The following is a 10,876-nucleotide window of genomic DNA, read 5'->3' as shown; positions in this document are numbered from 1 at the left end:
GGGCTATATTTGGCTATAATATAGGTAGGTAAGAATAGTTGAATCGTAAAAAGTTGTGGTTATTTCCCGAGTATTGATTTTTGGTTAGGTAACACCAGTGAAATCGAACAAGAAGTTAACGTATTCTAAACATTATCTGTTTTCATTACGGGAACAATGAAATGTCTACAACAGGGTATGGCTGGCTAAGAATGTTTTATTTTAAAGGGACAGTGCACGTTTATCACAATTGTTTGAGTGTGTGGCACGGTATAAAATATTTTGGGGCGACAATTTGGAGATAGACTGAATGAGTTACATGAAACATCGAGGAAATGTAAAACGAATGGTTTGAGGGCATTATCATAATTATTAGGTTTTGTTGTTGTAGTAAACGCTTGGGTTAACTTCTTGAAACTCCCCAAACCGGATCCGGGTTTGTGACTAAGCCTCAGGCTCATTAGCATAACGCAACGTTAACGATTTCTGAAAATCGCAAATAAAATTAAAATAATGCGTTTGCTCTCAAGCTTAGCCTTTTCTTAACAACACTGTCATCTCAGATTTTCAAAATATGCTTTTGAACCATAGAAATTGACTAATTTGTGTAAGAGTATGCAAAGCTAGCATAGCATTTTGTGTAGCATGTAGCACGCAACATTTTCACAAAAGCCAGATAACCAAATAAATAAAATCATTTACCTTTGAAGAGCTTCTGATGTTTTCAATGAGGAGACTCCCAGCCACATACCAAATGCGCAGTGTTTCCTGAAAGCGTCTGTGTTTAGGAGAAATCGTTCCGTTTTCTACATTGCGCCTGGCTACCGAAACGAACCGAAAATGCAGTCACCTACAACGTGAAACTTTTTCCGGATTAACTACATAATATCGACCGAAACATGGCAAACGTTGTTTGGAATCAATCCTCAAGGTGTTTTTTCACATATCTCTTCATTGACATGCAGTTCGTGGAAGCTTGCTTCTCTCTCTGTGCCCCATGGAAAAATACTGGCAGGTGACTTTTGCGCACCAATTTCGGCGCAGGACACCGGGCGGACACGTGGTAAATGTGGTCTCTTATGGTCAATCTTCCAACGATCTGCCTACAAATACGTCACAATGCTGCAGACACCTTGGGGAAATGACAGAAAGGGCAGACTCATTCCTCTTGCGTTCACAGCCATATAAGGAGATCATGAAAGACAGAGCCTCAAAAATCCTTGTCATTTCCTGGATGCCAAGTCATCTTGGTTTTGCCTGAAGCTCACGTTAAAGGGCACGCACAGACAAGATATTTGTATTTCTGGACACGTCAGAGTGTTTTCTTTCGAACAGTAGCAATTATATGCATAGTCGAGCATCTTTTTGTGACAAAATATCTTGTTTAAAACGGGAACGTTTTTCTTCCAAAAATGAAATAGCGCCACCATAAGTGTAAGAGGTTAAGGGAATTACCCCCCTGAAATGGACAAAAATGAATGGGAAGTCATTGGCACTGGACAAACCATATACACGGTGTCCAATGCCACCCAATGTGGCGTTGATTTGTGTAAAGTTGATTGCAAATGCCATATGGAAAATGCCAGTTGCAACACTTTAAAAATCCAACAGGTGGCTAGTGCGTTCCACCTTGGTTTTTCATATTGGAAATGCAACAAAAGTCAACATCCAAAAGCAAAATTTTGAAAGAGTGACATTTTTTTCAAAAACTTATCATCCCCCCAAAAAATGCTTTCTGGACCGTTTTTCAAAATTCTTTTGATTCCTTTGTCAATTACACTTGTGTAAGAACTGTATGAATATACTTTTGTCCAATTTTATTATCATAATCATTTTTTAAATTTTCCTTGCGCATAAGGAATATGTTTTGTCCATTTGCAATATGATTTCATAGGAAGTCAAAAGTCAAAAGTCAAAAAGAGCAACACTTTATAAAAAACTTCACACACCCTTAAAAAGTGCAAACTTCACACATCCTTAAAAAAGTGCTTTCTGGACCGTTTTTCAAAATTCTTTCGATTTTTGTGTCAATTACACATGTATAAGAACTGTATCAACATACTTTAGTCATATTTTATTATCATTATTATTATTATTTTTTACTTGTGAATAAGGCATATGTTTTCTCCATTTGGAATATGATTTCATAGGAAGTCAAAAGTCACTCTTTTTGGGGCCAAATAACATAAGAAATGTGACATGCTCAATAATCCTTTAGAAATGCAAAATTGACTGGCCCGATGAACTCGGAATGCCCGGGCAGTGATAGTTGTTCCCTTACATCACTCGTTGTGTTGATTTCATCATGTCCATTTGGTGATGTTTTTTCACTATTGAATCATATTGCAAATGCTCGTGCATTTACAATATGTTTCAATTGGCATTTACCATCATGAATTTGTCATGCTCAAAAATCATGCAGAATTGCAAAATTGACTGACCTGATGAACACAGGATGGCCGGGCAGTCAGAGTTGCTCCTTTTCATCCCTCGTTGTGTTGACTTCATCATGTCCATTTGGTGATGTTTTTTCACCATAGAATCATATTGGAAATGTACGTGCATTTGCAATATGGTTCAATGGGAATTTACCATCACAAATTTGGCATGCTCAACATTCAAACTATACTTTGCTCAAACTATACTTTTGTCAACTTTTATTATCATGTTTTTTTTTTTTTTTACTTTTGCATAAGGCATATGTTTTGTCCATTTGCAATATGATTTCATAGGAAGTCAAAAGTCAATTTTTGGGGGCCAAATGCCAAAAGAAATATGACATGCTCAAAAATAATGCAGAATTGCAAAATTGACTGACATGATGAACACAGGATGGCCGGGCAGTGATAGTTGTTCCTTTCCATCACTCGTTGTGTTGATTTCATCATGTCCATTTGGTGATGTTTTTTCACTATATAATCATATTGCAAGTGCATGTGCAAAATTGACTTGCCTGATGAACACAGGATGGCCGGGCAGTGATAGTTGCTCCTTTTCATCTCTCGTTGTGTTAACTTCATCATGTCCATTTGGTGATGTTTTTACACTATGGAATCATTTTGCAAATGCACGTGCATTTGTAATATGTTTCAATGGGAATTTACCTTCATGAATTTGGCATGCTCAAAAGTCAAACTATACTTTGTTCAAACTATACTTTTGTCAATTTTATTATCATTTTTCTTCCCACTTGTGCATAAGGCATATGTTTTGTCCATTTGCAATATGATTTCATAGGAAGTCAAAAGTCAAAGTCAAAAGTCACTCTTTTTGGGGCCAAATGCCATAACAAATTTGACATGGTCAAAAGTCAAACTATACTTTGCTCTTACTATACTTTTGTCAACTTTTATTATCTTTTTTTTTCACTTGTGCATAAGGCAGATGTTTTGTCCATTTGCAATATGATTTCATAAGAAGTCAAAAGTCACTCTTTTTGGGGGGCAAATGCCATTAGATATTTGACATGCTCAAAAATCCTTTAGAAATGCAAAATTGACTGGCCCGATGAACTCTGAATGGCCGGGCAGTGATAGTTGTTCCCTTCCATACCTTAAGGGAACATTTCGACAATCACCGTATAGTTAGTGAGAAAGTCCCTATTGGAACTGTACGGTCCCTTACTAGACGTCCGAAAACATTTTAGAAATTCGGGGACGGCGTCGGGCCGAGCGGTAGGGCCAGACCTACCGGGAAGTCATCAAATGAACTTTGTCGGACATTCGGTTTTCGTTTAATAAAATAAACAAATTTTAGCCCATTTTTGCGCAATGCCGGAATATCCCACAAGAGGGCATAAGCAATCATATTGCTATTGGACAAAACATCACGAATCACGACGTGCCATATCTCGGAAACCGAAAATATTTCGAAGCCGAAACTTGGTGAGCGTAGGTTTGGCATTATGGGAAGATGGCCCCGAACAAGATGGCGTCTAGGCCTCAACGGTTTTTGAGTTATGGCCATATTTCTGGGATTAAAGGTCCAAAATGAAAATAGAGAAAAGATTTTTTCACTTCACGTCAAAGTCAAGGAGCCTCCGGTGTCAATAAAAAAAAAATCGGCCATTTATCTATCGTCATTTACGAGAAATCGTACGGTGACCAGATCGTGATGTTCAGATATAGGTGTTTTTTTTTTTCAACGGTTACAGATCCAGTTGCAGGGTGTTCATACGAGTATTTTTAAAATGTGCTGCGGAGCTCTGCGACATTTCTGTGATTTTCTATGATTTTCTGAAATAACACACACTCACTAAACCCTCCGTAAATAACTCAGTTCTTAACGTAAAGACTTAAAACTCAGGATTCTGTAAAGGCATACCCCAATGAGGATATGAGTTTATTTATAGCTTCCTGTGCCAACCGGAAGTGCCATAATTGGTGTCTCAGGGGCTGCTTGGAAGGGTTAAAAAAATCAGATCTGTCCAAAACTTCATATGTGTGATTAGACAACCCCCATGAACTGTAAATCAGTCATTTTTCCCAACAGATGTCAAAGAAAAGCTCTCACACACACAGCAAGGATGGAGTGACAAAGCGTGGTGTTTAAAGACACAGAGAGCAGGCAATGGCATAAACATAATCCCAAGGCAGGGCCGAGTCCAACGAGGTGCCCCGCTTGACCGTAGCTCGCTCGGTCTGAGCGCAGCGACCATGAGAAAAATAGGCCCACAATGAAGCCTGCACCACAATGTCATTTGATTTTGGGTGACAGCGGCGGAACCGTTAGGTTTAGAAGGACAATTCAAACACAGGACTGTTCCTAAGGTCCTCCCGATCTGTGCAAGCCTAACCTTGACTGTGTGGCATTAACCTTTCACAGTTAAAAGAAGGTGTTTACAAAAAAACAGTGTGCATTGACTTCTCTCCCCATAGGAATACATTGCCTGCTCCCCTAAATACAACCTGGGGTCTTTATGGGTTATGAATGCTGTATGAACCTGTCTTCTATGACATTCCATCAGACCACTATGAGGTCTACCTGTGTCGATTCTAAGCTTCCTGGAGCAACCGGAAGTGGTTAAATTGACCCAAAAGGTATTTGGATGTACATCACCTCGAAAGGTGCCGAGGCCTCTGCATTATTCAACCCTGTGTAGATCAGTCAATTCTCAACTTAAAGACTTAAAACTCAGGATTCCCTAGGTTTCTATGTCAGTCAAGACATGTGTGTATTTATAGCTTCCTGTGCCAACCGGAAGTGCCATAATTGGTGACTCAGGGGCTGTTTGGAAGGGTTAAAAAAATCAGATCTGTCCAAAACTTCATATGTGTGATTAGACAACCCCCATGAACTGTAAATCAGTCATTTTTCCCAACAGATGTCAAAGAAAAGCTCTCACACACACACACAGCAAGGATGGAGTGACAAAGCGTGGTGTTTAAAGACACAGAGAGCAGGCAATGGCATAAACATAATCCCAAGGCCGTGCCGAGTCCAACGAGGTGCCCCTCTTGACCGTAGCTCGCTCGGTCTGAGCGCAGCGACCATGAGAAAAATAGGCCCACAATGATGCCTGCACCACAATGTCATTGGATTTTGGGTGACAGCGGCGGAACCGTTAGGTTTAGAAGGACAATTCAAACACAGGACTGTTCCTAAGGTCCTCCCGATCTGTGCAAGCCTAACCTTGACTGTGTGGCATTAACCTTTCACAGTTAAAAGAAGGTGTTTACAAAAACAGTGTGCATTGACTTCTCTCCCCATAGGAATACATTGCCTGCTCCCCTAAATACAACCTGGGGTCTTTATGGGTTATGAATGCTGTATGAACCTGTCTTCTATGACATTCCATCAGACCACTATGAGGTCTACCTGTGTCGATTCTAAGCTTCCTGGAGCAACCGGAAGTGGTTAGATTGACCCAAAAGGTATTTGGATGTACATCACCTCGAAAGGTGCCGAGGCCTCTGCATTATTCAACCCTGTGTAGATCAGTCAATTCTCAACTTAAAGACTTAAAACTCAGGATTCCCTAGGTTTCTATGTCAGTCAAGACATGTGTGTATTTATAGCTTCCTGTGCCAACCGGAAGTGCCATAATTGGTGACTCAGGGGCTGTTTGGAAGGGTTAAAAAATCAGATCTGTCCAAAACTTCATATGTGTGATTAGACAACCCCCATGAACTGTAAATCAGTCATTTTTCCCAACAGATGTCAAAGAAAAGCTCTCACACACACACACAGCAAGGATGGAGTGACAAAGCGTGGTGTTTAAAGACACAGAGAGCAGGCAATGGCATAAACATAATCCCAAGGCCGTGCCGAGTCCAACGAGGTGCCCCTCTTGACCGTAGCTCGCTCGGTCTGAGCGCAGCGACCATGAGAAAAATAGGCCCACAATGATGCCTGCACCACAATGTCATTGGATTTTGGGTGACAGCGGCGGAACCGTTAGGTTTAGAAGGACAATTCAAACACAGGACTGTTCCTAAGGTCCTCCCGATCTGTGCAAGCCTAACCTTGACTGTGTGGCATTAACCTTTCACAGTTAAAAGAAGGTGTTTACAAAAAACAGTGTGCATTGACTTCTCTCCCCATAGGAATACATTGCCTGCTCCCCTAAATACAACCTGGGGTCTTTATGGGTTATGAATGCTGTATGAACCTGTCTTCTATGACATTCCATCAGACCACTATGAGGTCTACCTGTGTCGATTCTAAGCTTCCTGGAGCAACCGGAAGTGGTTAGATTGACCCAAAAGGTATTTGGATGTACATCACCTCGAAAGGTGCCGAGGCCTCTGCATTATTCAACCCTGTGTAGATCAGTCAATTCTCAACTTAAAGACTTAAAACTCAGGATTCCCTAGGTTTCTATGTCAGTCAAGACATGTGTGTATTTATAGCTTCCTGTGCCAACCGGAAGTGCCATAATTGGTGACTCAGGGGCTGTTTGGAAGGGTTAAAAAAATCAGATCTGTCCAAAACTTCATATGTGTGATTAGACAACCCCCATGAACTGTAAATCAGTCATTTTTCCCAACAGATGTCAAAGAAAAGCTCTCACACACACACACAGCAAGGATGGAGTGACAAAGCGTGGTGTTTAAAGACACAGAGAGCAGGCAATGGCATAAACATAATCCCAAGGCCGTGCCGAGTCCAACGAGGTGCCCCTCTTGACCGTAGCTCGCTCGGTCTGAGCGCAGCGACCATGAGAAAAATAGGCCCACAATGATGCCTGCACCACAATGTCATTGGATTTTGGGTGACAGCGGCGGAACCGTTAGGTTTAGAAGGACAATTCAAACACAGGACTGTTCCTAAGGTCCTCCCGATCTGTGCAAGCCTAACCTTGACTGTGTGGCATTAACCTTTCACAGTTAAAAGAAGGTGTTTACAAAAAAACAGTGTGCATTGACTTCTCTCCCCATAGGAATACATTGCCTGCTCCCCTAAATACAACCTGGGGTCTTTATGGGTTATGAATGCTGTATGAACCTGTCTTCTATGACATTCCATCAGACCACTATGAGGTCTACCTGTGTCGATTCTAAGCTTCCTGGAGCAACCGGAAGTGGTTAGATTGACCCAAAAGGTATTTGGATGTACATCACCTCGAAAGGTGCCGAGGCCTCTGCATTATTCAACCCTGTGTAGATCAGTCAATTCTCAACTTAAAGACTTAAAACTCAGGATTCCCTAGGTTTCTATGTCAGTCAAGACATGTGTGTATTTATAGCTTCCTGTGCCAACCGGAAGTGCCATAATTGGTGACTCAGGGGCTGTTTGGAAGGGTTAAAAAAATCAGATCTGTCCAAAACTTCATATGTGTGATTAGACAACCCCCATGAACTGTAAATCAGTCATTTTTCCCAACAGATGTCAAAGAAAAGCTCTCACACACACACACAGCAAGGATGGAGTGACAAAGCGTGGTGTTTAAAGACACAGAGAGCAGGCAATGGCATAAACATAATCCCAAGGCCGTGCCGAGTCCAACGAGGTGCCCCTCTTGACCGTAGCTCACTCGGTCTGAGCGCAGCGACCATGAGAAAAATAGGCCCACAATGAAGCCTGCACCACAATGTCATTTGATTTTGGGTGACAGCAGCGGAACCGTTAGGTTTAGAAGGACAATTCAAACACAGGACTGTTCCTAAGGTCCTCCCGATCTGTGCAAGCCTAACCTTGACTGTGTGGCATTAACCTTTCACAGTTAAAAGAAGGTGTTTACAAAAAAACAGTGTGCATTGACTTCTCTCCCCATAGGAATACATTGCCTGCTCCCCTAAATACAACCTGGGGTCTTTATGGGTTATGAATGCTGTATGAACCTGTCTTCTATGACATTCCATCAGACCACTATGAGGTCTACCTGTGTCGATTCTAAGCTTCCTGGAGCAACCGGAAGTGGTTAAATTGACCCAAAAGGTATTTGGATGTACATCACCTCGAAAGGTGCCGAGGCCTCTGCATTATTCAACCCTGTGTAGATCAGTCAATTCTCAACTTAAAGACTTAAAACTCAGGATTCCCTAGGTTTCTATGTCAGTCAAGACATGTGTGTATTTATAGCTTCCTGTGCCAACCGGAAGTGCCATAATTGGTGTCTCAGGGGCTGTTTGGAAGGGTTAAAAAATCAGATCTGTCCAAAACTTCATATGTGTGATTAGACAACCCCCATGAACTGTAAATCAGTCATTTTTCCCATAAAAATTCAAAGGAAAAATAAATCACACAGATACACAACTTGGATGGAGGGACGTATTGGGGTGTGTAGAGACTGACAGTGCCTCCAATAGTTAGCTTTGTTCGAGCTAAAAAAGAACCGTCAGACCTAGAGTTCCGAAACTTTAGAATCCTGTTCTAGACCTCAGGTAGATAGTGCGTGGTGAGTTACGGCGCTCTAGAATGTTCTCGGACCGAGAAACAGCGTCGAACATTTGCAATGACTTCAATTCATTTTGACCATTACGAAAATGGCGACATTTAGAAATGTCCCAGAGACACAAGACTAGGTGCATTGTGACCGTCTCGGCCCATAGAGACAGAACCCAACATCTCGGTCCGATAGCTCATTCAAGGACCCCGTAGCAAGGCATTGAAAAAAGTGGATTTTCAGCACCAATTAGGCTTTTACTCGGACACCAAATGACCTATCGGGCCGAAACTCGGGATTCGGGGTCGCCTCACATAGGACTACACATAATGTCCGAACTGGCCCCGCAGCTAGAAAGTAACTATGTGTTTTATGGTTTTTTAATGTTTTGTACCGAAGGCCTTGTGAATTTTGGGCCAGCTCTGAAGTATGTTATACTTGGCTCCTAAATGAGTTGGGAAAAGTGGGTTTGGTGTCAGTTTGTATCAGTTTGGTGTCAGAATGATATCAAATTGACTGATGGATGGTGACTTGCAGGTGACTCTTGTCCATTAGCAATATGTTTAAGCGGTGAGGTACCATCACCAAAAGCGACATTCTGAAATCAACCCAAACGAGCGATGGAGAGGTACCAGTATCACTGCCCAGCCATCCTGAGGTCATCGGGCCAGTCAATTTGGCATTCCTGCATGATTTTTATGGCATGACAAATTGGTGATGGTGACTGCCCAGTTAACCATATGGCAAATGCACAGTGACTTTGAAAGAGTGAGAAAAATCACCAAATGGACATTCTGGAATCAACCCTAACGAGCGATGGAGAGGTACCATAATCACTGCCCAGACATCCCGAGGTCATCGGGCCAGTCAATTTGGCATTCCTGCACAAATTTTCAGTGACTTTGCAAAAGTAAGGAACATTTGCAATATGTTTTAACAGTGAGGTACCATCACCAAAAGCGACATTCTGAAATCAACCCAAACGAGCAATGGAGAGGTACCAGTATCACTGCCCAGCCATCCTGAGGTCATCGGGCCAGTCAATTTGGCATTCCTGCATGATTTTTATGGCATGACAAATTGGTGATGGTGACTGCCCAGTTAACCATATGGCAAATGCACAGTGACTTTGAAAGAGTGAGAAAATACACCAAATGGACATTCTGGAATCAACCCTAACGAGTGATGGAGAGGTACCATAATCACTGCCCAGACATCCCGAGGTCATCGGGCCAGTCAATTTGGCATTCCTGCACAAATTTTCAGTGACTTTGCAAAAGTAAGGAACATTTGCAATATGTTTTAACAGTGAGGTACCATCACCAAAAGCGACATTCTGAAATCAACCCAAACGAGCAATGGAGAGGTACCAGTATCACTGCCCAGCCATCCTGAGGTCATCGGGCCAGTCAATTTGGCATTCCTGCATGATTTTTATGGCATGACAAATTGGTGATGGTGACTGCCCAGTTAACCATATGGCAAATGCACAGTGACTTTGCAAAAGTGAGAAAACATGACCAAATGGACATTCTGAAATCAACACAAACAATGGCATCACCATAGTGTCCAGACTGTGCCGAGTCCAACGAGGTGCCCCGCTTGACCGTAGCTTGCTCGGTCTGAGCGCGCGACCATGAGAAAAATAGGCCCAATATGAAGCCTTCACCAGTACGTCATTTGATTTTGGGTGACAGCGGCGGAACCGTTAGGTTTAGAAAGACAATTCAACCACAGGACTGTTCCTAAGGTCCTCCTGATCTGTCCAAGCCTATCCTTGACCGTGTGACATTAACCCTTCACAGTCAAAAGAAGGTGTTTACATAAAAACAGTGTTCATTGACTTCTCTCCCCATAGGAATATATTGGCTGCTCCACTAAATACAACCTGGAGTCTATATGGGTTATGAATGTTGTATGAACCTGTCTTTGGTACCAGTCCATCAGACCACTATAAGGTCTACCTGTGTCGATTCTAAGCTTCCTGGACCAACCGGAAGTGGTTCAAATCGCCCTAAAAGTGTATACCCATACACTGCCTGCAATTTGATGGACATAGTGCATTGAACC

Source organism: Oncorhynchus masou, unplaced genomic scaffold (assembly GCF_036934945.1).
Source record: "Oncorhynchus masou masou isolate Uvic2021 unplaced genomic scaffold, UVic_Omas_1.1 unplaced_scaffold_3414, whole genome shotgun sequence".
Classification (NCBI taxonomy): Eukaryota; Metazoa; Chordata; class Actinopteri; order Salmoniformes; family Salmonidae; genus Oncorhynchus; species Oncorhynchus masou.
This window is presented reverse-complemented; position numbering follows the sequence as displayed.